Genomic DNA, 25,602 nt, shown 5'->3' with positions numbered 1-25,602 from the left:
TGCACCTGAATACCTGTTTTGCCAACATACTGAGGCTTGGTCACATGGGGTGAGGTCAACAGCTTTCTTTCTTCTATTTATAAGGGAATGATATAATTCATGTTCCAAACTAGGAAACATTAGAAAGTAAAAGGAGACACTAATAATAATTATGTCCTGGCAGCCTTCTGCAGACCCCTTATTCCCATGCATTCCCTCTGCTGGTGAGGTTTGAGACTTTAGACAGCCATCCTGGGCCACCTGGCAAGATGCTGGAGCTTCCAAAAAAGCTGGCTGACTGTGGAGATACATATGAGACTTCAATTTTAACTTCCCTGGTTCGTAGAGCTAGACAAACTGTCAACAAGGAGCCCTCAATATTTTGACAGCCTTGTCCCCAGTTCTACAAGGGGGATGACGTTCTCTCAAAAAAAAGACCAATCTTTCTTGCTTTATCAGCTTCCAAAAGGGCTAAAGTAGAAGTTTGAATTTTGAGTCCCTGGGAGCCTGAAAATGATGAGTGAATTGTGTGAGAGCTCCGTACAGCGCCCCTGCTGGGTAATGGAGCACATAACAAAGTTCTTTAGGCTACCACACCAGAGGAGTGGGACAAGATGGTATGACTTACAACAGCCATTCAGTTTCTAATACTTATGATATAATATGTAATGCTCCATAAAGGTTACACTTGTACTAGTCCAGGTAATAAAACATGCAATCATTTTGCTTGACACATGTTAGTGCAGGAGATTAACAGCTCTGAATAGATTGTTATTATTTATTATGATTTAACCTTGATAGCATTCCACTAGGGGCTTCCCAAGAAAAACAAATGAAAAAAGGCAAAATGGTTGTCTGATGAGACTTTACAAATAGCTGAGAAAAGAAGAGGAGCAAAAGACAAAGGAGAAAAGGAAAGGTATACATTTGAATGCAGAGTTCCACAGAATAGCAAGGAGATATAAGAAAGGCTTCCTCAGTGATCAATGCAAAGAAATAGAGGAAAAGAGTAGAATGGGAAAGACTAGAGATCGCTTCAAGAAAATTACAGATACCAAAGATAAGCACAAAATAAAGGACAGAAATGGTATGGACAAACAGAAGCAGAAGATATTAAAAAGAGGTGGTAAGAATACACAGAAGAACTATACAAAAAAGATCTTCATGACCCAGATAACCATGATGGTGTAATCACTCACCTAGAGCCAGACATCCTGGAAGGCAAAGTCAAGTGGGCCTTAGGAAGCATCACTATGAACAAAGCTAGTGGAGGTGTTGGAATTCTACTTGAGCTATTTCAAATCCTTAAAATGATGCTGTTAAAGTGCTGCACTCAATGTACCAGCAAATATGAAAATCTCGGCTGTGGCCACGGGGCTGGAAAAGGTCAGTTTTCATTCCAATCCCAAGGAAAGGCAATGCCAAAGAATGTTCAAACTACTGCACAATTGCATTCATCTCACACACTAGCAAAGTAATGCTCAAAATTCTCCAAGCCAGACTTCAACAGTACGTGAACTGTGAACTTTTAGATGTTCAAGCTGGATTTAGAAAAGGCAGAGGAACCAGAGATCAAATTGTCAACATCTGTTGGATTATCGAAAAAGCAAGACAATTCCAGAAAACATCTACTTTTGCTTTATTGACTACGCCAAAGCCTTTGACTGTGTGGATCACAACAAACTGTGGAAATACCAGATAGGAATACCAGGTAAGCCTGCCTCCTGAGAAATCTGTATGCAGGTCAAGAAGCAACAGTTAGAACTGGACATGGAACAACAGACTGGTTCCAAATCGGGAAAGGAGTACGTCAAGGCTGTGTATTGTCACCCTGCTTATTTAAAGTATATGCAGAGCACATCCTGTGAAATGCTGGTGGATGAAGCACAAGCTGGAATCAAGATTGCTAAGAGAAATATCAACAACTTCAGATACACAGATGACACAATTATGGCAGAAAGTGAAGAAGAATTAAAGAGCTTCTTGAGGAAAGTGCAAGAGAAGAGTGAAAAAGTTGGCTTAAAACTCAACAGCCAGAAAACTAAGATCATGGCATCTGGTCCCATCACTTCATGGCAAATACATGGGGAAACAATGGAAATGGTGATAGACTTTATTTTGGGGGGCTCCAAAATCACTGCAGATGGTGATTGCAGCCATGAAATTAAAAGACCCTTGCTCCCTGGAAGAAAAGCTATGACCAACCTAGACAGCATATTAAAAAGCAGAGGCATTACTTTACCAACAAAGTCTGTCTAGTCAAAGCTTTTGTTTTTCCAGTAGTCATGTATGGATGTGAGAGTTGGACTGTAAAGAAAGCTGAGTGCTGAAGAATCGATGCTTTTGATCAATTGCTTTTGGTATTGGAGAAGAATCTTGAGAGTCTTGAGAGTCCCTTGGACTGCAAGGAAATCCAACCAGTCTATCCTAAAGGAATTCAGTCCTGAATATTCATTGGAAGGACTGATGCTGAAGCTAAAACTCCAATACTTTTGCCACCTGATGTGAAGAACTGACTCATTGGAAAAGACCCTGATGCTGGGAAAGATTGAAGGCAGGAGAAGGGGACGACAGAGGATGAGATGGTTGGATGGCATCACCAACTCGATGGACATGAGTTTTAGTAGGCTCCAGGAGTTGGTGATGGACAGGGAGGCCTGGCATGTTGCAGTCCATGGGGCCTCAAAGAGTCGGACATGACTGAGCAACTGAACTGAACTGAGGGACTTCCCAGGTATTGTTAGTGGCAAAGAAAGAATCTGCCTGGCAATGCAGGAAACATAAGAGACTCAGATTCGATCCCTGGGTCAGGAAGTTCTCCTGGAGGAGGGCATGGAGACCCACTCCAGTATTCTTGCCTGGAGAATCCCATGGACAGAGGAGCCTGGAGGGCTACAGTCCATGGGGTCACAAAGAGTCAGTCATGACTAAGGTGACTTAGCATGCACGTGCTCCACTAGTATTGCTATTCAGTAAGACATTCTTTGTACTTTAAGAAAGATCTATTATGTTATTTAAACTCATATGCATATGTGAAAATCTGGGGGTGGGGAAAAGGTGGGAGAGATTTAGGGGGAAGCTTGCCTTATCTGGAGGTGGGGGGCTTCCCTGGTAGCTCAGAGGATAAAGAATCTCTCTGCAATGTGGGAGACCTGGGTTTAATCCCTGGGTGGGGAAGATACCCTGGAGAAGGAAATAGCAATCCTCTCCAGTATTCTTGCCTAGAGAATTCCATGGATAGACCATGGGGTTGCAAAGAGTTGGACATGACTGAGTGACTAACACTTTCACTTTCATACTTGCCTTATCTGGGGTCGGGGGTGGGGGGTAACCGTTCAGTAATTACCAACAATCAATTGCCTTCCTCAATCAGAAAAGTGTGATGTGTTGAAGAACCTCCTCCAGCCTGTGTTGAATGTTCTGCAAAGACAAAGTATTTAAAATACACCGTGATGAGTCAAGGAAGTTTTAAAATGAAAATGAAATGTTCACCCAACAGGTTATAAAGGCATTGCAAAGCACCAACTGGATGATGGTTTACAAAAAGTTTAGAAAAATGTCAATGACATGGAACAAAATGGTAAGCAGATATACAAAATTCAAATTATGAATCACCCTTTCTATATAAGTCACTTTAGCCAATTAACATTATGTAATCTTGGGCTGGCTATACATTGGCTGCAAAGCAAGACTATCTTCACCTAGAGTGTTGTTACCATTGTGATTTAGACATTCTCCTCGAGATCAGTTGGCCTCCACCACACTTCACAAACCCACATGTTCATCTCTCATCAAAGCATAACAGATCCAAGACATGCTGCTCAACTAAGACACAGAGAATGTCCATCCTGAGCTCATCCCCTTTTGAGGACAGATTTCTTAGCCCCTCTGAAAAAAAGATAGGTTTATATTTGAAAAGATGTGATAGTATTATGGACAGGTCATTTCATACAGTAAATCTGATTTCATATGTCTTTATTAACATAAGATGAAGGATAAAGTAACACAGAAAACAATAATGTGAAGTGTAAAATAAAACACTTGTCTTGCTAAGGATCATTCCTTAACATAAAATCTCAGTATTTTCCTGACTCTAATATAAAATTTCTAGTTTTTATTTTCTTTTACTTTTGAAATGTATGCATGACTCAATGCCCTTCAATCTGTCTTCTTCCATTTATATTATCATATTATGGAAAGAAAGATGCCAAAGATATGCAGAGGCCAAGTCCACCCAATTTGATATACTAAAATAACTCCCAATGATGTACAGATGAGAGGATTTCTGGTTCTGGGGCAGAAAACAGTCTTCAGCTGCTTCTCTACCACTTATTTCTCTGGGCTTGCTTAAAATATATAGTAAATACATATTTTTACAAAGGCACCGCAAAGATTCAGAAATACATGGATAAGCTGAGCTGGAGAGATTTTATGCCTGCCTCTCTTTTCCCACGTTGTGAGCTTCTTCAGGGTTGCATTTATTTATTTAATTTTATCCCCAGCACTTAACAAAACGTTTGGCACGTGAAAAGTTGGTGCTCAAAAATGTTTGAATGGATGAATATAAAATATGTAGAGATGAGAATTAATAAGAAAAATTGAGACAGGTGAAGGGACCAGTCAGTTTACCATCCTTTACAGATGCACGTTTTTACTGGAGGTACGGTGAACAGGAAGGTGTGGGTTCCCTCTCTTTCTCCTTCTCCCATTTATCATCATAGAAAAATAAAGCACATTTGCTATTCACTCTTGTTTTTGCCAATTGTCTGCTGCCTGAAGGTTCTGACTCCTGTTCCAAAAGAAAGTGCATTCTCCCGGTTTTGCTTTTTTTGGTAAAAGGTCTGTGCTTCCTACTCATGCTCAGTTGCTTCAGTCGTGTCTGACTCGTTGCAGCCTTGTGGACTGTATTCTGCCAAGATCCTCTGTCCATGGAATTCTCCAGGCAAGAACACTGTAGTGGGCTCCATGCCCTTTTCCAGGGGATCTTCCCCACCCAGAGATCGAACCGGGGTCTCGTGTGTCTTCTGCATCGCAGGCAGATTCTTTACCACTGAGCAATGGGGGAATCACAATTACCTTGATCCCCATCTGAATGTGGCAGGTTCTCATGTTGGAGACTCAGGAGAGATCATGAACACACACACACACACACACACACACACACACACACACAAATTGAATTACTGAATAAACCTAGTTTTGCTCAGGGTTCTCAGTGATCCATTTCCAGCTAAAATCTTCTTCCTATTTTTTTCCATATACTTGTTTAACGAGGGGTCATGTATCTGGTTTTTATTCATCACTGGGGAACTTTATTGATGAGAACACCACCTTGAATTCTTTGAGTTAACCATCTTTGCAATTATTTCACTAAGAAAAGCCATGACATTTATTTAACTATAGTTTTGCTCATATTTTATGATTTCTTAAAAAAAAAGACTTCACTGTGGGATAACTGGCATATAACAAACTGCACATATTTAAGGTGTATAGTTGGTTAAGGTTTGATGTATATTCACAAGTGAGGCAACCATACTCAAGAGAATTAGCATACCTGTCACCCCAAATTGCCGTTTGCTCTCCAAGCCCAGTATCTTCAGGGTCTTGGATCATTTTTGAAAGAAGTGAGGTAAGAGAGTGGATCCATTTTTTTAAAGTTATTCTCTCTGTCCTATTCCATTCCTGGGGTATAAGTAAAACTCATGAGAGACATGTTGTTTTTACAGTTTGTTGTTGTTGTTGTCTAGTTACTAAGCAGTGTCCAACTCTTTGTGACCCCATGGACTGCAGCACCCCAGGCTTCCCTGCCCTTCACAGTCTCCCGAAGTTGGTTCAAACCCATGTCCATTGAGTCGGTGATGCCATCCAACCATCTCATCCCCTGTCGTCCCCTTCTCCTCCCGCCTCCAATCCTTCCTGGCATCAGAGTCTTTTCCAGCGTGCTGGCTCTTCACATCAAGCAACCAAATTATTGTAAGTTCTGCATCAGTCCTTCCAATGAATATTCAGAGTTGATTTCCTTTAGGACAGACTGGTTTGATTCTTCCTGCAGTCCAAGGGCTTCTCAAAAGTTTTTTCCAGCACCACAATTCAAAAGCATCAATTCTTCAGCATTCAGCCTTCTTTATGGTCCAATTCTCATATCCATACATGACAACTGGAAAAACCATAGCCTTGACTATCAGTTCAGTTCAGTCGCTCAGTCGTGTCCGACTCTTTGCGACCCCATGAATCACAGCACGCCAGGCCTCCCTGTCCATCACCAACTCCCGGAGTTCACTCAGACTCACGTCCATCGAGTCAGTGATGCCATCCAGCCATCTCATCCTCTGTCGTCCCCTTCTCCTCCTGCCCCCAATCTCTCCCAGCATCAGAGTCTTTTCCAATGAGTCAACTCTTCGCTTGAGGTGGCCAAAGTACTGGAATTTCAGCTTTAGCATCATTCCTTCCAAAGAAATCCCAGGGCCGATCTCCTTCCGAATGGACTGGTTGGATCTCCTAGCAGTCCAAGGGACTCTCAGGAGTCTTCTCCAACACCACAGTTCAAAAGCATCAATTCTTCGGTGCTCAGCTTTCTTCACAGTCCAACTCTCACATCCATACACGACCATTGGAAAAACCATAGCCTTGACTAGACAGACCTTTGTTGGCAAAGTAAGGTCTCTGCTTTTGAATATGCTATCTAGGTTGGACATAACTTTCGTATATGGACCTTTTAATATGTTTAATAGGATCGAAGGCAGGAGGAGAAGGCGATGACAGAGGATGAGATGTTTGGATGGCATCACCACCTCGATGGGCATGAGTTTGACAAGCTCTGGGAGTTGATGATGACAGGGAGGCCTGGCGTGCTGCTATCCATGGAGTGACAAAGAGTCGGACACAACTCAGTGACTGAACTGAACTGAACTAGGTTTGTCATAGCACTCCTTCCAAGGAGCAAGTGTCTTTTAATTTCATGGCTGCATTCACCATCAGCAGTGATTTTGGAGCCCAAGAAAATAAAATCTGTTACTGCCTGCACTTTTTCCCCTTCTTTTTGCCATGAAGTGATGGGATCAGATGCTATGATCTTAGTTTAAGACTTCATTAGTTCTATTTTACGGCACTGCTGAGGGTTGCATTTGGTTCTTCATGTGGCAGAGAGAGCTGGTTGTCTCCTAATATCCATGTTTCTGCTTTTGCTTAATAAAAGCTACCCTGCATTGTAGCTGGACAGGCACATATCTTCTCAATTGACAACCAGGTTTCCAAGTTTTCCTTGCAGTTGGGTGTGACCAGGTTCAGTCCCATGTGGTGTAGACAGGAGGAGTGCCCAAGAGCGTCTTGAGGGAAGGCATGTACGGCTCCTTTAGCCTCCCTACTGGCCAGATGCATTTCAGACCAGGAGACGGAAGTTGGAAGCTGAAGCTTGGAAGCCAAAAAACAGAAGACACATTCTCAGCTTGGGACTCTTAGGAAATTGTAATGTGGGAGAAAAATAACTTTCTGTCTTCTTCAAGATACTGTTACTTGGGGATTTCATTGTTGTTCTTGTTACCATATCCAAACATATTCTAATTAGTACCCTTCTATTTTATAAATAAGGAAAACTTGGACACAGAGTGGCTAAGTTAACAAAACTGCTTTGAACTATCTTATTATAATAATTATTTGTTTCCTGTAAAACTCAAGGATAAAGTCTACAATTTGAAATCATTCCAGTGAGGGTCATAGAATCTCAGACATCTATTTAGGAAAATGTTCCAGCAAGATTGGCAACTTGAAATGCTTGCATCGCTGCTTCTTTGCAGGCTTCAATATAAATCCATAAAGTTTGTTCCTAAGAATTTTCCTCTGGACAATACTTGGCTAGATATACTAGCATCATTTATTATATACAGAACATTAATATTCTTCTTATTTTTCTAGGTCTGTGCTGTTTTGCCTTCATGAGAGTGAAGTTAGAAACTTTTGTAGATTGACAACGAGTTGATTTGATATCATCAAGGAAATGGCCCTAGAATGATGGTTCCTTAATGCTCTGCCAGGAAAGACTGAGTGTTAAATATGTCATCATTTTATACTTTTTATACCCAGAAAGTCTCATCTGACATTATCTCAGTGCCACAGCTGCACTGATTTTCCTTGCAACCCTCACACCCCTCAGCATTTGAAGCTCCTTTATTAGAATGGTAGATATTATGTAATGAAGGTGGTTCTGAAAGACCGTAACATAACAGACGTTTACTGCTGCTGAATTGAAATATCAGGTACAGCAGATGAACATGTTGCCTAGCAACTGATACTGCAGGCTCCAGCGACTGCTCATGCCCACTGAGATTGACAAGGGAGTCATCACAGGCTGTCTGTACCTTCCTGTTTAGCAATTCTGACAGTGAGACCAAAGCCCCTGAAGCGAAAGGGAGTGATTAAATATTCACATTTAAACAAAGAAACATATATGTATATATCATGTATATACAAAATGCCACATCTATAATACAGTTAGAAACTTTTCTTAAGGAAACCCTATATTAATTGAGAGAGAGCGGGAGTGAGAGAGAGAAAGCCTGGAGATGAAGGAAGTAGATTAGGATTTGAAAAAGATCAAGACGGAACAGGGACCTACCACGGCCTTTGGCTGTTCATCTTACACTGAAGTGCAGTTTATTTTGGCTGTGAGCCTTATCTGATGCATGCATGACTAGGCATGTCCAGGAAAATTTATCTTTGACTACAGCAACCATGAAATGACTGTTGAATATCTGAGCAGGTGGAGCTCCGTGTTCTGTGTGCTGCTTTATATGCAATCATAGCTATGACGTGTCTGCCCCAATTGTCCAGCAGTATCAGCCATCTAACTTAGCAGTGCACATTTTCATCCAACGGGAATGAGATTTTATGTTTTCTTATCGTCCAAATAATTACTATGAAGGGTTTCTTTTCTAAACTGTTTCACAAATGGCATTCATTCTCTGAAGTTTGTGAAACATGTAAACATGAAGCATCATTTAATATGTATTTCTTTGAAATAAATATAGGGTTTATTGTGCATGACAATCCTTTTGTAAAACGTTCAAGTAGGGAATTAAAACCTCTTTTGTTTTAGGGGAAAAGAAAAATTCACCTTAAGATGCCCCATATTTTGGAAGTAAATCATTGATTATAAATTCTGTCTTATAACAAATAAAATTAAATTCATGTTTTGCTCTCTTGAAGTTAATATTTTTAACCTCATGGATATAACACACATAACACAACTAGAGTATTTTAAAAATACATATACCTTCTGGCCTAACTGGAATTTATCTTAGAATGTGTCTCTGATTCTTGAAAACATATAAGTTCAAAGATCCTCAATAAAGTACTGATAATAAGAACAAAAACTTGATAACTTAATTGTCTATTAATAGGGTACTAGTGAAGGCACCCCACTCCAGCCCTCTTACCTGGAAAATCCCATGGACGGAGGAGCCTGGTGGGCTGCAGTCCATGGGGTCGCTAAGAGTCGGACACGACTGAGCGACTTCACTTTCACTTTCCTGCATTGGAGAAGGACATGGCAACCCACTCCAGTGTTCTTGCCTGGAGAATCCCAGGGACGGGGGTGCCTGGTGAGCTGCCATCTCTGGGGTCGCACAGAGTCAGACACGACTGAAGCGACTTAGCAGCAGCAGCAGCAGCAGTGACATAATTATTGTATAACCATAAAATGAAGTACAAAGAATCTGTTTTATATATACATATATATGTGTAAGTGTATATGTGTGTGTTACATGTACGTATGTGTGTATATGTGTTTGTGTGTATTACATGTATGTATGTGTATATATGGGCTTCCCCTTGTGGCTCAGCTGGTAAAGAATCCACCTGTGATGCAGGAGACCTGGGTTCGATCCCTGGTTGGGAAGATCCCCTGGAGAAGGAAAAGGCTACCCACTCCAGTATCCTGGCCTAGAGAATTCCATGGACTATACAGTCCATGGGGTCGCAAAGAGTAAGACATGACTGAGTGACTTTCACTATTATTCACTATGTATCTATATATTAGTATACATACACATACCTACAATCTAAAAATATACATTTTTGCAGGAAATATATTCAAAATGCATTGTTAAGACAAAATTTGAAGAAGACAATATAAAGAGAAACAGAATACATAAAATGTTTATATGCCTTTACATCAGTTATTTTTGGAGAAATTTTTTAGGGTGCACTGAAAGGTGAGTAGGGGGCTGTGTTTTGCTCTTTACCATAAACATTTATGCCTTTTAAAAAAGAATCACAAACATGTAAACCTTTTATAATAAAAAATGCTAAAACATGCATTGCTTAGTACCAATACATTGTTTCATTTCTGCTTTGTGCAGACATATGCAAACTGAAAAAGATTTTTTCATATCATTTCAGCACAGCATCTTTACAATCATCTTGTCCTCAATAATCCTATTAGGGAAAAGATCGTAGAGAGTGTCTCAAGGTCTTCCTTGGGTCTTATGTGTGTTTCTGGGGTCTTAAGTAAATTAACTCATGAACTTTCTGAATTACAGGCAATTATCTTTTAAAAAGTCTTGAGAAGAGTTAGGGGATTAGGAAGGAACACATGTAATACTGATCTCTTTCTTTGGAGCACCAAAGCCAGTAATATAATTACCTTCTATTGAGTCTATTTCATTCCCCAGTAAAATAATGAAGCAAGCAGCAATGAAGTGGCCCTGGAGCCTTGATGATCTCTTGTGCAAAGAGCGATTATTCAGGGATCTGCAGAGTCAATATTCTAATTGGAAGGAAACCCTGTGTCCGCCTTGGATGGTGTCTCCCCACTGACTGCTCCTATGGAAACAGACCTCAACGCATCTATTAGAGAAAAGCCATGGACGACTTCGGTGCTGGAATTTTGACTGCTTACGAGAATAGTCTGATTTTTTTTGGTGGTTTCCTAACCCTGATCTAAAATGAGATGTTTCAAATACCATCAGTTTGGTGTTTTTTTTTTTTTTTTTTTTTTATTACTGCCAGAGCATCTAGCTTCTGATTACCAAAGGTTTTCCAGAGGGAATGTTTAAGTACAGAAGCTCCTAAAGGTATGTGGTAGCCAGTCTGTGGCAGGCTAAAGGAGAACAAGCGTGAGCTATTTAAGAATTTGCACAAACTAACTCCAGTTTCTTTGTAATATCCAGGTTACCCCGTGGAAAATCAGAGTCACCCAATGTGAAATGAATGAATGAAGAATATAGCTTATTTATCCCATACTGTCCTCCAAATGGGGATTACTTCAAAGCAGGTTTTCTTGCGTATGGAGAGGTCTGTATTAAGCCAGATGCCACAGTGGACTGTCCCCTCCCATATGCCAGCAGCACTTCCAGACTACCCATATTCATGGCATACTTACTGTAGTAATTGACTTTTCCTCCCACACAGGTCCAGAAATTTTGCTTATAAACATCAAGTGTTGCTCTGTCCCAGTCATCATTGCTGTGTAACAAACAACTCAAAACGTAGTGGTTCGAATCCATTACCATGGATGGTGGTCAGAGATTCTGTGGGTCAAGAACTTGGAAAGGGTACAGCAAGGGTGGCTTGTCCCTGCTCCTTGTCTGGGGCAGCAACTGGGGGAACTCAAGGGTTGGGGGGCACTGACTTGTTTGGAGGCTTTTTCACTCACACGTCTGTGCTTGGGGTCAAAGACTCACACCAGGCCTGGTGTGCCCACAATGTGGCCTCTCCACGTGGCTTGTTTCCTCAAGGCATGGGGGCCGCAGAGCAGTCCAGCTCACATGGGCACTAAAGATTCTAAACACAGGCCTCCAAGCACACAGCTGAGGCTCGCAGTCCCTTTATGGCCCTGCCCTGAGTGTCACATGGTGTCACCCCTACTGAGCACTGTTGGCCGAGGCAACCACCAGCCTGCACAGATTCCCGGGCTAGAGATGCAGACTCTGCCTCTGGGTTGGAGGAATAGCATGGGGTTTTGAGATTGTGTTTTAAATGACCACATTCTCATTTACAGAAACATAGCAACATGTTTTGTTGGCCATGGAAAGTTTCTGAACACAAACAAATATCATCCACAACCAGACCTCTGAAGGCATAATTATGGAGCATCTGCTCTTTGCCAGCCCTGTGTGAAAAACCTGCTATGTAACACCTCTACTTAACTGTAGCATTTTCAAATTGGACTCTGAAAAACAAACCTTAGAGTGGGTAGTGAAAGTGAAGTTGCTCAGTCGTGTCCAACCCTCAGCAACCCCATGGACTGCAGCCTTCCAGGCTCCTCCATCCATGGGATTTTCCAGGCAAGAGTACTGGAGTGAGGTGCCATTGCCTTCTCCAGCTTAGAGTTTGCTGCTAAGTCACTTTAGTCGTGTCTGACTCTGTGCGACCCCATAGACGGCAGCCCACCAGGCTCCCCCATCCCTGGGATTCTCCAGGCAAGAACACTGGAGTGGGTTGCCATTTCCTTCTCCAATGCATGAAAGTGAAAAGTGAAAGTGAAGTCACTCAGTCGTATCCGACTCCTAGAGACCCCCTGGACTGCAGCTCACCAGGCTCCTCCGTCCATGGGACTTTCCAGGCAAGAGTTCTGGAGTGGGGTGCCACTAACTAGATTGGAATTTAGGGAGCCATTTTGTGTAACCTTCCATGTAATACAGAAACCCTGTCTGCACGGCCCTCCCTGTCCTCAATTAAATTTCCCTTGAATCTCCCTGCCACGGGGAGCGCATGCATTTACGAGGAGAACTGCTCCACCACTATAAATACTGTGACTGTTTTCATTACATTGAAATGCATCTTCATTTTCATCTTTGGTCCTGATTTTGCCTATTACAGCAATACCAATAAATACAGCCCTCTCCTGTGTGATTGGTTCTTCTTAAACAATTGAGAAAACTGATATATTTGCTGTGACTTTTCTTTTCTCCAAGCTAACTATCTTTAGAGCTTCGAGCTTTTAGTCAAATATCTGAATTTCAGGACATGTATGTTCTGAATCAGCTTCCTCTGAGTGCTTTCTGCTTTGTCCATGTTCTTTCTAAAATGCAGTTCCAATACTAAACAGCAATCACATTTGAATTGATCAGTGAGAAATCAGCTACAGCTGAAAATCACCTCCTTTGATCTGGACAGTATATTTCTATGAATACAACCCAATTTTGCATTTGCTATTTAAATTAGCCACATCCTACAACTGGCTTAGCATCACTCATGCCAGCCAGCTCTGCCCAGTAATTGCTTGTACAGCCCCCGAGTCAGAAGCTTGATTTGACATCGTAGGTTCATTTTTTCTACCTATATGACCTTAGACTAAACACTTTGCACCTCAGCCTCCTCATCTGTAAAATTAAGACGGTAGTAGTATGGCTGTGACACCATATAAAGTATTTAGTGCTGTACTTGGAACAAAATCTATAATCTGTAGATATCAGCTATTCAACCAAGTCTAATTTACATAAATTGCTATTAAGCCAGCCCCGAGTCCTCCCAGAACACCTGCGCTGTGCAGGGTTTTGAATATGAAGTGACCAGGTGGATCAGTGGTAAAGAATCTGCCTGCCAATGCAGGAGACACGAGAGGCATGGGTTCAATCCCTGGGTTGAGAAGATCCTCTGGAGTAGGAAATGGCAACCTGCTCCAGTATTCTTGCCTGGAAAAGTCCATGGACAGAGGAGCCTGACATGCTTAGTCCATGGGGTTGCAAAGAGTCAGACACAGCTGAGCACGCAGAGACATACCTTCAAATTATCCCTGTATATTCCATTATGTTAGCTTGGACATCAAACCAACTGGCGTATATTTTATTCTTGTTCTGTGTTCTGTTGTCTTAGGCATTTCCTCTGTTTTGTATCATCTGCTGACTTCTTTGCTGTGTCTTCTCTGTCTTTGTCAAAGCCACTGATAAAATATTAAATGTGCCGGGACGTTAGGTCAAAGAACCAAGCCACTGCAAACCCTTCTGTCTTTCTCCCACCCCCTCACCCCCAAAGCCCTCCTCACGCTGTGAGTGACCCTCCTGGAGTGTCCTGTCCAACCACCAATACCGGCACCCAACAACCTCAACTGTATTATTCCTTCTAAGTCTGCATCCCTGAGGCTCTGAACAGCCCTGGTCCATTGCACGCACTAAGAAAAGAACCAAGCCATCACTGCAATCAAAGTAGAGTTCCCTACTCTACTCAATACTCTGCAATGACCTATATGGGAATAAAATCTAAAAAGGAATGCATGTGTGTATATGTATAATGGATTCACTTTGCTGTACACCTGAAACTAACACAATATTATCAATCAGCTAGACTCCAATAGAAATTAGATTTTTAAAAATTAGATGTCTCGTGAACGAGACATCTATGAATATAGCCTTCAGGAGTCAGGGAGGACTTCTTGGTGGTGGTGATGTTAGAGCTGGGCCAGGGAATCAGGAGAGTTGTTCCTGATGCTGGTGCTGTTTATAGACAAGAGTACAGTAACTTCAAACCCACAGGGACAGTCCTGTGCTGGGGCTCTGAGGGTAAAGGCTTGTTACTTATATTCAGAAAACTTAGCCCTAGGTGATTAGAATCGATGGAAGGAGTGTGTGTGTGTGTGTGTGTGTGCGCGCGTCTGTGTGAAAGGAGGGAGAGAGAGAAGCAGGGAGGGAAGGAGAGGGTAGGAGATGAGGCTGGAAAAGCAGAACTCGATTTTTCAGGGCTTTAGTTCAGTTCAGTTCAGTCACTCAGTCGTGTCCAACTTTTTGCGACCCCACGGACTGCAGCACGCCAGGCCTCCCTGTCCATCACCAATTCCCAGAGTTCACTCAAACTCATGCACATCGAGTTGGTGATGCTATCCAGCCATCTCATCCTCTGTCGTCCCCTTCTCCTCCTGCCTTAGAGCTTTGCTGAAGAGCTGGGCTCCCTCCAGTGGGCAGAGTGGCACCGCGGAAGGTTTTCTAAAGCATGGCTGTGGAATAATCAGGCATTGGTTTAGAAAGGTAACTGCAGACAGGAATGGGTAGAGGACCGAACCAGGGCAGTGGCAAAGGGAGAGGAGATGATGGAGCTGACTGATGCAAGAGGGTTTTGCAGGTGGAATCCACAGGGCCTGGTGGCCCACGGAAGCGGGGTGGGGAATGCAGGCAGAGAGTGGTGCGGGGCAGAGAGTGATGCAGCCCCGCGGGCCTCAGTGAGGGTAGGTGGGACAGGTGAAGGTGAGCGGCCACTGACCAAGGCAGCGGCCAGGGCTGGGAAACACAGGGGCTTCAGTCCTGTTGCCTTGGGCGTCTGCGTCAGCAAAGGCAGACAGACAGCAGTCAGGTGATCAGGACGGGGAGGAGGTGACTACCCATGGGCTCAGAGGGCCCAGCGTGGACCCGAGGAGCCTAGAAAATCAGTGCCTGGACGTCTCCCCCCATTACCTGTCCTGCTCAGTCTGGACAGCAGACTCTTACGTGCTTATACAGATGTGAGCGCCTATAACATCACCTACAGGGGGTCTTTCTTTAGGATGTTAAGAGGAGACTAGAAGGAGGAATTGAAGATAGGAAAGGAGAACTAAACACAGTGAAGTTCAACCCAGTGATGGGAAATCTCTAAATAGCAAAGCTTGGCACTCAGCTACATCCAAGACTAGATGTTTTTTTGTTTGTTTGTTTGTTATGAAACTGGTGAAAGTCTTCAGTCAAATGGGGCAAAGGTAATTATTTCTTTTCCTCCAGGTTCTACTGATCCTATTCTATATTCCCTGTTGTTTTTGTCCCACACCAAAAAGTGCTCAACGCCAGCATTGAGCAATTGGTCTATAATTTCTCAGATTTCAATCAGAACAGAACCAGTATTGCATTCAGAGGTTCTTTATGTCACATGCCTTATGCTAGAGACATGCTTTCAGCTGTTACTCACTCCTGGGCTTGCTTTCCTGCATGACTGGTCTCTCCTCACCCCTCTGTCTTGACTACTTCCTCTTTATTTTGCCCTTGGGAGCTTGGTATTCATGCCCTAGGGGAGTAACAAGGAGCTAAGGAATACTGAAGAGAGAATAAAGAAAGTATTCCTCCTTCCTTTTTCAGAAACAGATGAATTCCCAATTGTAATCAAATTGTGTTACCCCCACTGGCCTGACATTTGCAGGTTATAATGCTCCCTGCATGATTTATTAAAATGTTTTACTCTCTCCTGTACTCGTGGGGTTTCACCATCTTCTTTGCTACCCTCAAGTTATAGATAAAGCCAGAAGTGTGCATGGACATCCTGCTGAGCAGACTGTAGAGATCTGAGGGGCCCTGGTAAACAATCACACGCACCTAAAGAGGAGTGTGCAGCTTTCTACTCTGGTTCTTGAGAATTGTCAGTTTCACTTCTTTTTCTCTGAAATTATCATAAAGCCATTCACTTAATAACCTGCTCCAGAATTCTGTGGAGACAGATACTAAGCACACTGATGTATGGTTTTTGGAACTCCTGGGATTCTTGCCCATCTTGCCAGCCACATCCCTCAATGAATACACTCAGAAGCACAGAGTTCAGCATTTCTCTGCACCATCCATCTGTTCCCTGAGGCTTGTGTCCATGCAGAGGGTTGGTGCTCTATCACCATCTTCTTGCCTCTCCTGAAAATGAAAAGTGAAAGTGAAACTCACTCAGTCCTCTTTGCGACCCCATGGACTATACAGTCCGTGGAATTCTCCAGGCCAGAATACTGGAGGGAGTAGGCTTTCCCTTCTCCAGGGGATCTTCCAAACCCAGGTCTCCCACATTGCAGGTGTATTCTTTATCTATTGAACCACAGGGGAAGCCCAAGAATACTGGAGTGGATAGCCTATCCCTTCTCCAGCAGATCTTCCAGGCTCAGGAACCAAACTGGGGTCTCTGCATTGCAGGCAGATTCTTTACCAACTGAGCTATCAGGGAAGCCCTCTTGCCTCTCTTATGATATCTACATCCTGAAACTTCATATTAATCTCAGAAGTTATCTTTTAACTCTATGCTATAAAATGTTGGAGAGAAATGAGATGATCTTAAACTCTATGAAAAACATATAATGCAAAAGTTACATGTAATGGTCTGTATAGTCAAGGTTATGGTCTTCCCAATGGTCACATGCTGTTGTGAAAGCTTAAACAAAGAAGAATGCAGAATGCCAGAGAATTGATGCCTTCAAAATGTGGTGCTGGAAAAGACTTCTGAAAGTCCCTTAGACAGCAAGGAGATCAAACCAGTCAATCTTAAGGGAAATCAACCCTGAATACTTGTTGGAAAGACTGGTGATGAAGCTCCAGTATTTTGGTCATCTGATGTGAACAGACGACTCATTAGAAAAGTCCCTGATGCTGGGAAAGACTGAGGGCAGAAGGAGAAGAGGGCACCAGAGGATGAGATGGCTGGATGACATTACTGATACAATGGACATGAACTTGTACAAATTTCAGGAGGTGGTGAGGGACAGGGAAGCCTGGTGTGCTGCAATCCATGGGGTCGTAAAGAGTTGGACACAACTGAGCCACTGAACAACAACAACAACAGTGGGAAAGTTATTTGATCTACTTATGTTAAATCTAATACTCTAACATTGTTCTACTTTAGAGCATAGAGTCCTTCTCTAAATCTGTTTTACTTAATGTTCTTTTAGAACATTATTTTGTCAAACTATCAAGTTTCACCACTTCTCCTCACCCTTAAAGTCTCACCTGGATTTTACCTCTGCTGTAATTTTTTCTCAGGATCTTCTTAAGACCGTTACTAGCAAGTGTAAATGCATACACTCAAAGCCCATCAAAACAACGCTTAAACTACCTGGACCTTTGTCTTCCTTACAAGTCAGAGAAGCCCAGTAGCAGCAACTCTTCTGGGTGTTCAAGTTGTCAGGGACCCGGGTGCCTCCTCTCCAGCTGCTCCTTTTACTCTTTGGATTTGGTTTCACAGCCCCTGATGCAGCTTCACACTTGTATTACAATCGGCAGAAAGGAGCCATGGGCAACCTGTCCTTTTCATGGGGCTTTCTAGGAGCCCCAGGTAATATAGTAACTTCTCCTCACATCACATGGCCACACAGCTGCGAAGAGGTTTGGGACACATAACCCTTTGACCAGATAATACTATAACCATTTAAAAATCTAGATTTTATTTAAGAAAAAAAAGGAAAGGGAATTCCTGGCAGGCAACCAGCTGTCTTTGCTATATTGTTGTTCCTAAAGTCACCTTATACTTGTCAAGTGAAGTAAAGTGAAAGTCGCTCAGTCGTGTCCGACTCTTTGCGACCCCATGGACTATAGAGTCCATGGAATTCTCCAGGCCCTCATTGCAGGCAGATTCTTTACCATCTGAGCCACCAGGGAAGCCCCTCTTGAGTGTATTTTTTTTTTTTTTTTTTTGTAGTCTTATTCTCCTTTCCATAAGACATGCAGCTTCACGGATGCATCTTAGCTCATCATTGGATGTGTCATTCTCAGCTTTTCTCACAGCCCCTCATGGGAGTCAGGGATGTTAAGGGTGAGTGAGAGTCCCTTGATATTTATATTAAGATTCTCACGATGGTCTGTATGTGATGGGTAAGCTCCTGTTTGGATTTGGTAAACACTGGAGAGCAAGTCATTAGAGAAGAGCAACTTTAACTCTCACCTAGGGGTTCTCCTGTGTCGCTAGGGAGCTCCAGACCTTCCCTATGTAGAAACACAGAAACGTGGAAACCTATGCTGGCATTTCTTCCATCGCATGAAGTTGCCATGTGGGAAGCACAGCGCACATCTGTTTCCTCACCTCACTTCAGCTGTTATGTCTCTGACACTCAGCGTTTCTCCCTTTCCTTCCTCATTGCGTTAGAGGTCACAGGTCCTGAGTTCTCATGTCCCTCAACTCTGGGGCTGACATCTAGTCCACAGGTTCAGGACCTCCATGGCTGAATTTTCACACAGTGTCCCTGCAGCGCAAGCCTTTCTGCTGCGTTGCAGACTGAGGACCCCTCTTCCGTTGATGGTCCCCAGAGACATCTAAAATTAACTAAGCTGCCAGTTAAACTCTCCAGACCCTCACTCATCACTCTACTTTACGACCTTCTTCAGGTGTCATCTATCCAGTGACTGCCACCACCATCCATGTGGCTGCAGAATCTAGATGTAAGGAAGCATCTCTGCACCTTCCTCTTCCTCCCAACCCTAAGTTCTGTTGATCTTACTCCCTTAAATCCAATCACTCTTCTCTGTCTTTTCAGCCATGTGACAGTCACCTTTCACTTACTCTGCCACTTCCCAATGTGTTTTTCATGTCTATCCCTACCTCGCTTGTCTCTATGTCATGTCCAGAGTAATGCCTTCAAAAGACAAATCAGAAGACAATCACTCTCATGTTTAAAATACTCCAAAGCTTTCCCCATTTTCTCTTGGGTTTAAAGACACAGTTCCACAGCATCACTTACCACACTCCATTTAGTGGAGGCTCAAATGCATCCTGAATGCTTATGTATTCTTCCACACACGTCCTCCTCTGGATATTTCATTCTGGCTTACCCTTGACCACAGAAACTTTGCACACACTGCCCTCTCTGTCTTCTGCCTCCACCCAAGTCACAGGAACCAGCTCTTCAGCTTCACATCACTGTTCCATCATCACTACAGACATGCTCTTGGAGTCTGCAACAAGGTCGAATCCTGCTTTTCTTTGCTCTCAGGGCACTGATCCTAGCCTTTCCCTTTTTCATGAAGCTTGTTTTAGGAATTCCTTTTTAACAACAGTCTCCAGCATGAGACTGCAAGCTCCCCAAGGTCTGGGACCATATTTGTTTTCTCCATTGTGTCATCAGTCCTTAGAACAGCTCCCAGCTCATAGTTGGCATTCAATACCTGCTTGTTGGATGCATGGACTGCTCTAGTAAATCCTTCATAATGACGAGAACACACTCTGTAAGACCTATGCTGCTTTTGGCTGATATGCAGGAGTTTAAGGCAATCTCCAAGCCAGTGGGCAGCACTGGGAGTGGAGGTTTAGATGGGGCTGGGTGTCTACCTGTGGTTCATACTTGTCCACAGGAGTCTGATGGTAAACACAGCTGACTCTAAGCCAGATTGAGATGATTTTGGTCTCTTTCCATGCCCCTTTTCTGCCTCTCTTTCTGTCCCTTTTGCTTCCTGTTCTCAGATTCCTTGCTTTCTGTTAAAACTGGAATGCACCTGACACCAGACACTTCACTTATCTTCATCACCAATCTCGGCTTTCTGTGCCATTTTTGCCCATTAGTATTGATCCAGTACCTTCTCAATTTCAGGCCCTGTTTTCAGGATCTGTCTTCTATTAAAACAAGTATGGTTCTGAGTGGGGTCATGTCATCCTTCCTTGCCCTCCCCTTTCCTAAGTTTTGTTCTAGATGGAAGCCAGGTCCTTCATGGGCCAGAGCTACTGGACACTCATCGCAGGGGCATGTGAATGATGAGAAGTGAAAGTGATAGTTGCTGCATGGTGTCCAGCTTTTTGTGACCCCCATGGACTGTAACCCACCAGGCTTTTCTCTGTCCATGGAATTCTCCAGGCAAGAATACTAGATGATGAAAAGGATGGGTCCCCTATTAGAGACTCCTCCAGGACTCTGCCTATCGAAGCAGCTGAGGATGCTTGGTGCAGGATTTTCCCTACAAGAACATTTGGCCAAGTGGGAGCATGAAATTCAGTGCATACCCTGTGTGTGTGGGAGCCCTCACCCAGGAAGGGGGGTCACTGTGAGAGCCACAGGCCCTGCCGTGGCCTCTGCTCTGATCCCAGGGGGAGTTCCCAGCTAGGTCCCTCCAGCTGCAACCTTCGGGCTGCTCCAGCCCAGTCCTCTCTGTCTTTCTCCACCCTCCAGATTCCTCTCTTCAGCTCCTCTCCTGTCCTTTCTCATTCTTTCACCCACAGCTCCCACATCCATGTTCTATGTTTTTTTCCCACTTCTGATGCAATTTTATTTTCTATTTTTTCCTATAAATTTGCCTCTTAGCTTTTATTAAACTCATATGTACACATTTCTCCAAAGAAGACATACAGATGGCCAACAGGCACATGAAAAATGCTTCATATTGCTAATTATTAGAGAAATGCAAATCAAAGCAGCAATGAGATATTATCTCACACTGGTCAGTTTGGCCAACATCAAAACGGCTATAAACAATAAATTTTGGAGAAGGTGTGGAGAGAAGGAAACCTTCCTACACTGTTGGTGGGAATGTAAATTGGGGTATCCACTATGGAGAACAGCACAGATGTTCATTGAAAAACTACAAATAGAATTACCATATGATTCAGCAATTCCCCTCCCAGACATATGTCCAGAAAAAAATATAATTCAAAAAAATACATGTACTCCATGCTCAATAGTGGAATTATTTACAGTAGGCAAGACATGGAAACAACCTAAGTGTCCATTGATTGATGGATAAAGAAGATGTGGTATATATGTGTGTATGTATGTATGTGTGTGTGTATATATATACAATGAATGCTGTATACAGTGGAATACAATGGACTACAAATGAAGCTTAGGTTTTATATATTTTATAGATGTATAATATATACATATATATGCACAGTGGACTACTACTAAGCCATAAAAGGAATGGAATAGCATCATCTGCAGCAGCATGGATAGACCTAGAGATTATTATACTAAGTGAAGTAAGCCATACAGAGAAAGACATATATCATATGATATCACTTATATGTGGAATCTAAAACATGATACATGAATGGATGTATCAGATATAACAGATGAATGGATAAAGAAGATGTGGTACATACATACAATTATTCAGCCATAAAAAGGAATGAAATTGGGTCATATATAGTAATGTGGGTCTGTCATACAGAGTGAAGTAAGTAAAAAAGAGAACAACAAATATTGTATATTAACATGTATGTATAGAATCTAGAAAATTAGTGCTGTTTGCAGGGCAGGAATAGAGACACAGATGTGGAGAATGGACTTGTGGGCACAGTGGGGGAAGGAGAGAGAAGGCTGAATCGAGGGAGTAGATTTGATGTGTGTATACTACCACGCACAAGACCGCTAGTAAGAGGCTGCTCTGTAGCACAGGGAGCTTAGCTCAGTGCTCTATGATGACCCAGAGTGAGACCCAAGAGGGAGGGGATATACGTGTACTTACAGCTGATCCACACTGTGGTACAGCAGAAACTAGCACAACATTGTAAAACGATGATTCTGCAATTAAAAAACTTTAAAAAAAATTAAAAGTGATACAAACAACTTATTTATAAACAGAAATAGATTCACAGACATAGAAAATAAACTGATGGTTACCAAGAGGAAAGGCTAAATTAGGAGTTTAGGATTAACAGAAACACACTACTGTATATTAGATAAACAACTAGGACCTACTGTGATGCATAGACTCAATATCTTATAATAATCTATAAAGGAAAACAATCTAATATATATACAAATCATTTTGTTGCTTATCTGAAACTAGCACATTAGAAATCAGCTATGTTTCAATAAGCACTTTTTAAAAAGTCATACCGACACACACTCAAATGCCAAACGGTTCTGTAATCTTCTTGTGAGAACCTGTAGACTCTTCCCTGTATACCTCACTCTTCTGCTCCTCATTCAAGCACTATGTGTGAGCACTTCCTGCAAGCCATGTAGCACCCCAGGTGCTCTGGATACATCGGTCATAGAGGTCAGTCACTCAGCTGTGTCTGATTCTTTGCAACCCTGTGGGCTATAGCCTGGTGGGCTCCTCTGTCCATCGAATTTCCCAGGTGAGAATACTAGAGGAGGTTGTCATTTCCTCCTCCAGGGGATCTTCCCGAGGCAGAGTTTGAACTTTCCTCCAGATACATTAGTATGCAAGAGTTGAAACCCCCTGCCAGCATGGGACTTCTATTCTTTCAGACTGGGAAGGCACAGATGAAAAATAATACCAGTGGCAAGCAAGTAAATTATATAGGATGTGCAGTGGTGGGCAGAGCTGTGGGGGAGAAAACAGAGCAAGCGGAGGGGACTCTGAGTATGGGAGGGAGGTGAGGCTAGAACTCCAAGACGAGTCTCACTGAGGAAGAGTTGAGGGGGTGAGAGGATCAGTTCAGCTCAGTTGCTCAGTCGTGTCTGACTCTGCGACCCCATAAATCGCAGCACGCCAGGCCTCCCTGTCCATCACCAATTCCCGGAGTTCACTCAAACTCATGCCCATCGAGTTGGTGATGCCATCCAGCCATCTCATCCTCTGCTGTTCCCTTCTCTTCCTGCCCCCAATCCCTCCCAGCATCAGGCACTTTTTCAATGAGTGAGTTCTTCGCATCAGGTGGCCAAAGTGAGAGGTTAGCCTGCAGGTAGATATATGGGCGAGGTGTGGCCCATGCAGACCGGACAAGGCAGCAAAACAAATCAGGCAGCAGAGCTGATGCGAACAAGGGAAACTAGGAAGGCAGTGCAGCTGGAACCGAACCAGCAGAAGGCAGAGGAAGGGATGAGAACAGAAATGCGAGGGAGGCGAAACCTCGGAGAGCAGTCCAAGTCGGAACAGCAACTTACAACTCTTGGAGCAGTTTCCTTGGTTATTGAGCAGGTACTGTAAAATAATAATCTGGTTAATTTTGATTTTTAGGTTTTAAATGATTATTTCTTTACCCTCCATTTTAGATGCCAGAGTTTAACTCTTTCAGGGGCTTCCCCGGTGACTCAGATGGTAAAGAATCTGCCTGCAAGGCAGGAAACCAGGGTTCAATCCTTGGATCAGGAAGATCCCCTAGAGAAGGGAATGGCAACCCACTCCAGTACTCTTGCCTGGAAAAATCCCATGGACAGAGGAGCCTGGCAGGCTACAGTCCATGGGGTCACAGAGTCAGACAGGACTAATACTTTCACTTTTTTTAACTCACCTACCCATACCCACCACCAACATACATTTCACCCTCTCCCCTTTCCCAATATAGTTATGTTGTAATTTATTTAGATCTATATCAATGACTTCATTATTAAAACCATGTAAGTGCTCGTCACAGTTGAACTATGTGGTACATTTTATCATTTTATTTCTGTGGAGGGTTTGCTACTTCAGTGGTTTCTCTTTGCATGGTTCCTATACCCTGAGGGTCCCCAAGATCCTTTCAGGATGTCCAAGAGACAAAACTGCTCTAACACCAAGATGTTATTTGCCTTTCCCACTGGGTTGATATTTGTATATTGAAGATGTAAATGCAACAGCAATAAAACTTCTAGTGATTTTTAGCTTAATTCTGTGTTTCTAACCTGCAAGGCATTCTTAGTAGAAAAACAAAACAAAAATGAGTAAAAGCAAAAAGTCCACAAAGCCAGTTGCACATGAGAATGGCATTTGTGAATCTGGAAAAATTAACTGTGTTAAATCTTGACCCTGAGCACATGTTATTTTACTGTTGTGTAGGATAGAATCCCGAAGTACTAACCTGTAACTCACTTGCAACTGTGATATAAACTGAATGATCTACTTGATTTGGAAAGTAATATGTTTACTTGAAAGACTGAATTACAAGCAGCTACCCTTGGGCATTTGGGAGACATTTTCTTGAAACTGAACAAAATGAGCCTGCCACTTCAAGGAAACCGACTGACAGTATTTGTTGCCAATGGTAAAATTTTAGTGTTCAAGTGAAAACTAGAATTCTGAAAAACTCAAGTCTGCCACGACAAACTTTATAGCTTCCCCAAACTTAAAGACTGATGGTGATATGAATAAATGTGATTTTTTGATAGTATATAAATGAAGTGTTTTATTTTTTTATAAATTTTATTTTATTTTTAAACTTTACAATATTGTATTAGTTTTGCCAAATATCGAAATGAATCCGCCACAGGTATACATGTGTTCCCCATCCTGAACCCTCCTCCCTCCTCCCTCCTCCCTCCCCATACCATCCCTCTGGGTCGTCCCAGAGCACCAGCCCCAAGCATCCAGTATCATGCATTGAACCTGGACTGGCGACTCGTTTCATACATGATATTATACATGTTTCAATGCCATTCTCCCAAATCTTCCCACTCTCTCCCTCTCCCACAGAGTCCATAAGACTGATCTATATATCAGTGTCTCTTTTGCTGTCTCGTACACAGGGTTATTGTTACCATCTTTCTAAATTCCATATATATGTGTTAGTATACTGTATTGGTGTTTTTCTTTCTGGCTTACTTCACTCTGTATAATAGGCTCCAGTTTCGTCCACCTCATTAGAACTGATTCAAATGTACTCTTTTTAATGGCTGAGTAATACTCCATTGTGTATATGTACCACAGCTTTCTTATCCATTCATCTGCTGATGGGCATCTAGGTTGCTTCCATGTCCTGGCTATTATAAACAGTGCTGCGATGAACATTGGGGGTACACGTGTCTCTTTCCCTTCTGGTTTCCTCAGTGTGTATGCCCAGCAGTGGGATTGCTGGATCATAAGGAAGTTCTATTTTCAGTGTTTTAAGGAATCTCCACACTGTTCTCCATAGTGGCTGTACTAGTTTGCATTCCCACCAACAGTGTAAGAGGGTTCCCTTTTCTCCACACCCTCTCCAGCATTTATTACTTGTAGACTTTTGGATCGCAGCCATTCTGACTGGTGTGAAATGGTACCTCATAGTGGTTTTGATTTGCATTTCTCTGATAATGAGTGATGTTGAGCATCTTTTCATGTGTTTGTTAGCCATCTGTAT

The 25,602-nt window shown here is 42.7% G+C and overlaps 1 long non-coding RNA gene across 1 annotated transcript; it reads right to left on the bottom strand.

Moving 5' to 3' along the window:
• Positions 1-3,281: 3,281 nt before the first annotated feature.
• LOC129659958 (uncharacterized) lies at positions 3,282-22,570 on the bottom strand. Its single transcript, XR_008718257.1, has 4 exons — positions 22,439-22,570; positions 16,245-16,550; positions 13,699-13,858; positions 3,282-3,399 (listed from the first exon to the last, which is right to left on the bottom strand). It is a non-coding gene; the product is annotated as an uncharacterized LOC129659958 (long non-coding RNA).
• Positions 22,571-25,602: the final 3,032 nt, after the last annotated feature.

The sequence above is a fragment of the Bubalus kerabau genome, chromosome 9 (assembly GCF_029407905.1).
Source record: "Bubalus kerabau isolate K-KA32 ecotype Philippines breed swamp buffalo chromosome 9, PCC_UOA_SB_1v2, whole genome shotgun sequence".
Lineage (NCBI taxonomy): Eukaryota > Metazoa > Chordata > Mammalia > Artiodactyla > Bovidae > Bubalus > Bubalus kerabau.
The sequence above is the reverse complement of the archived record's forward strand: the minus strand, read 5'-3'. Positions and strand labels throughout refer to the sequence as shown.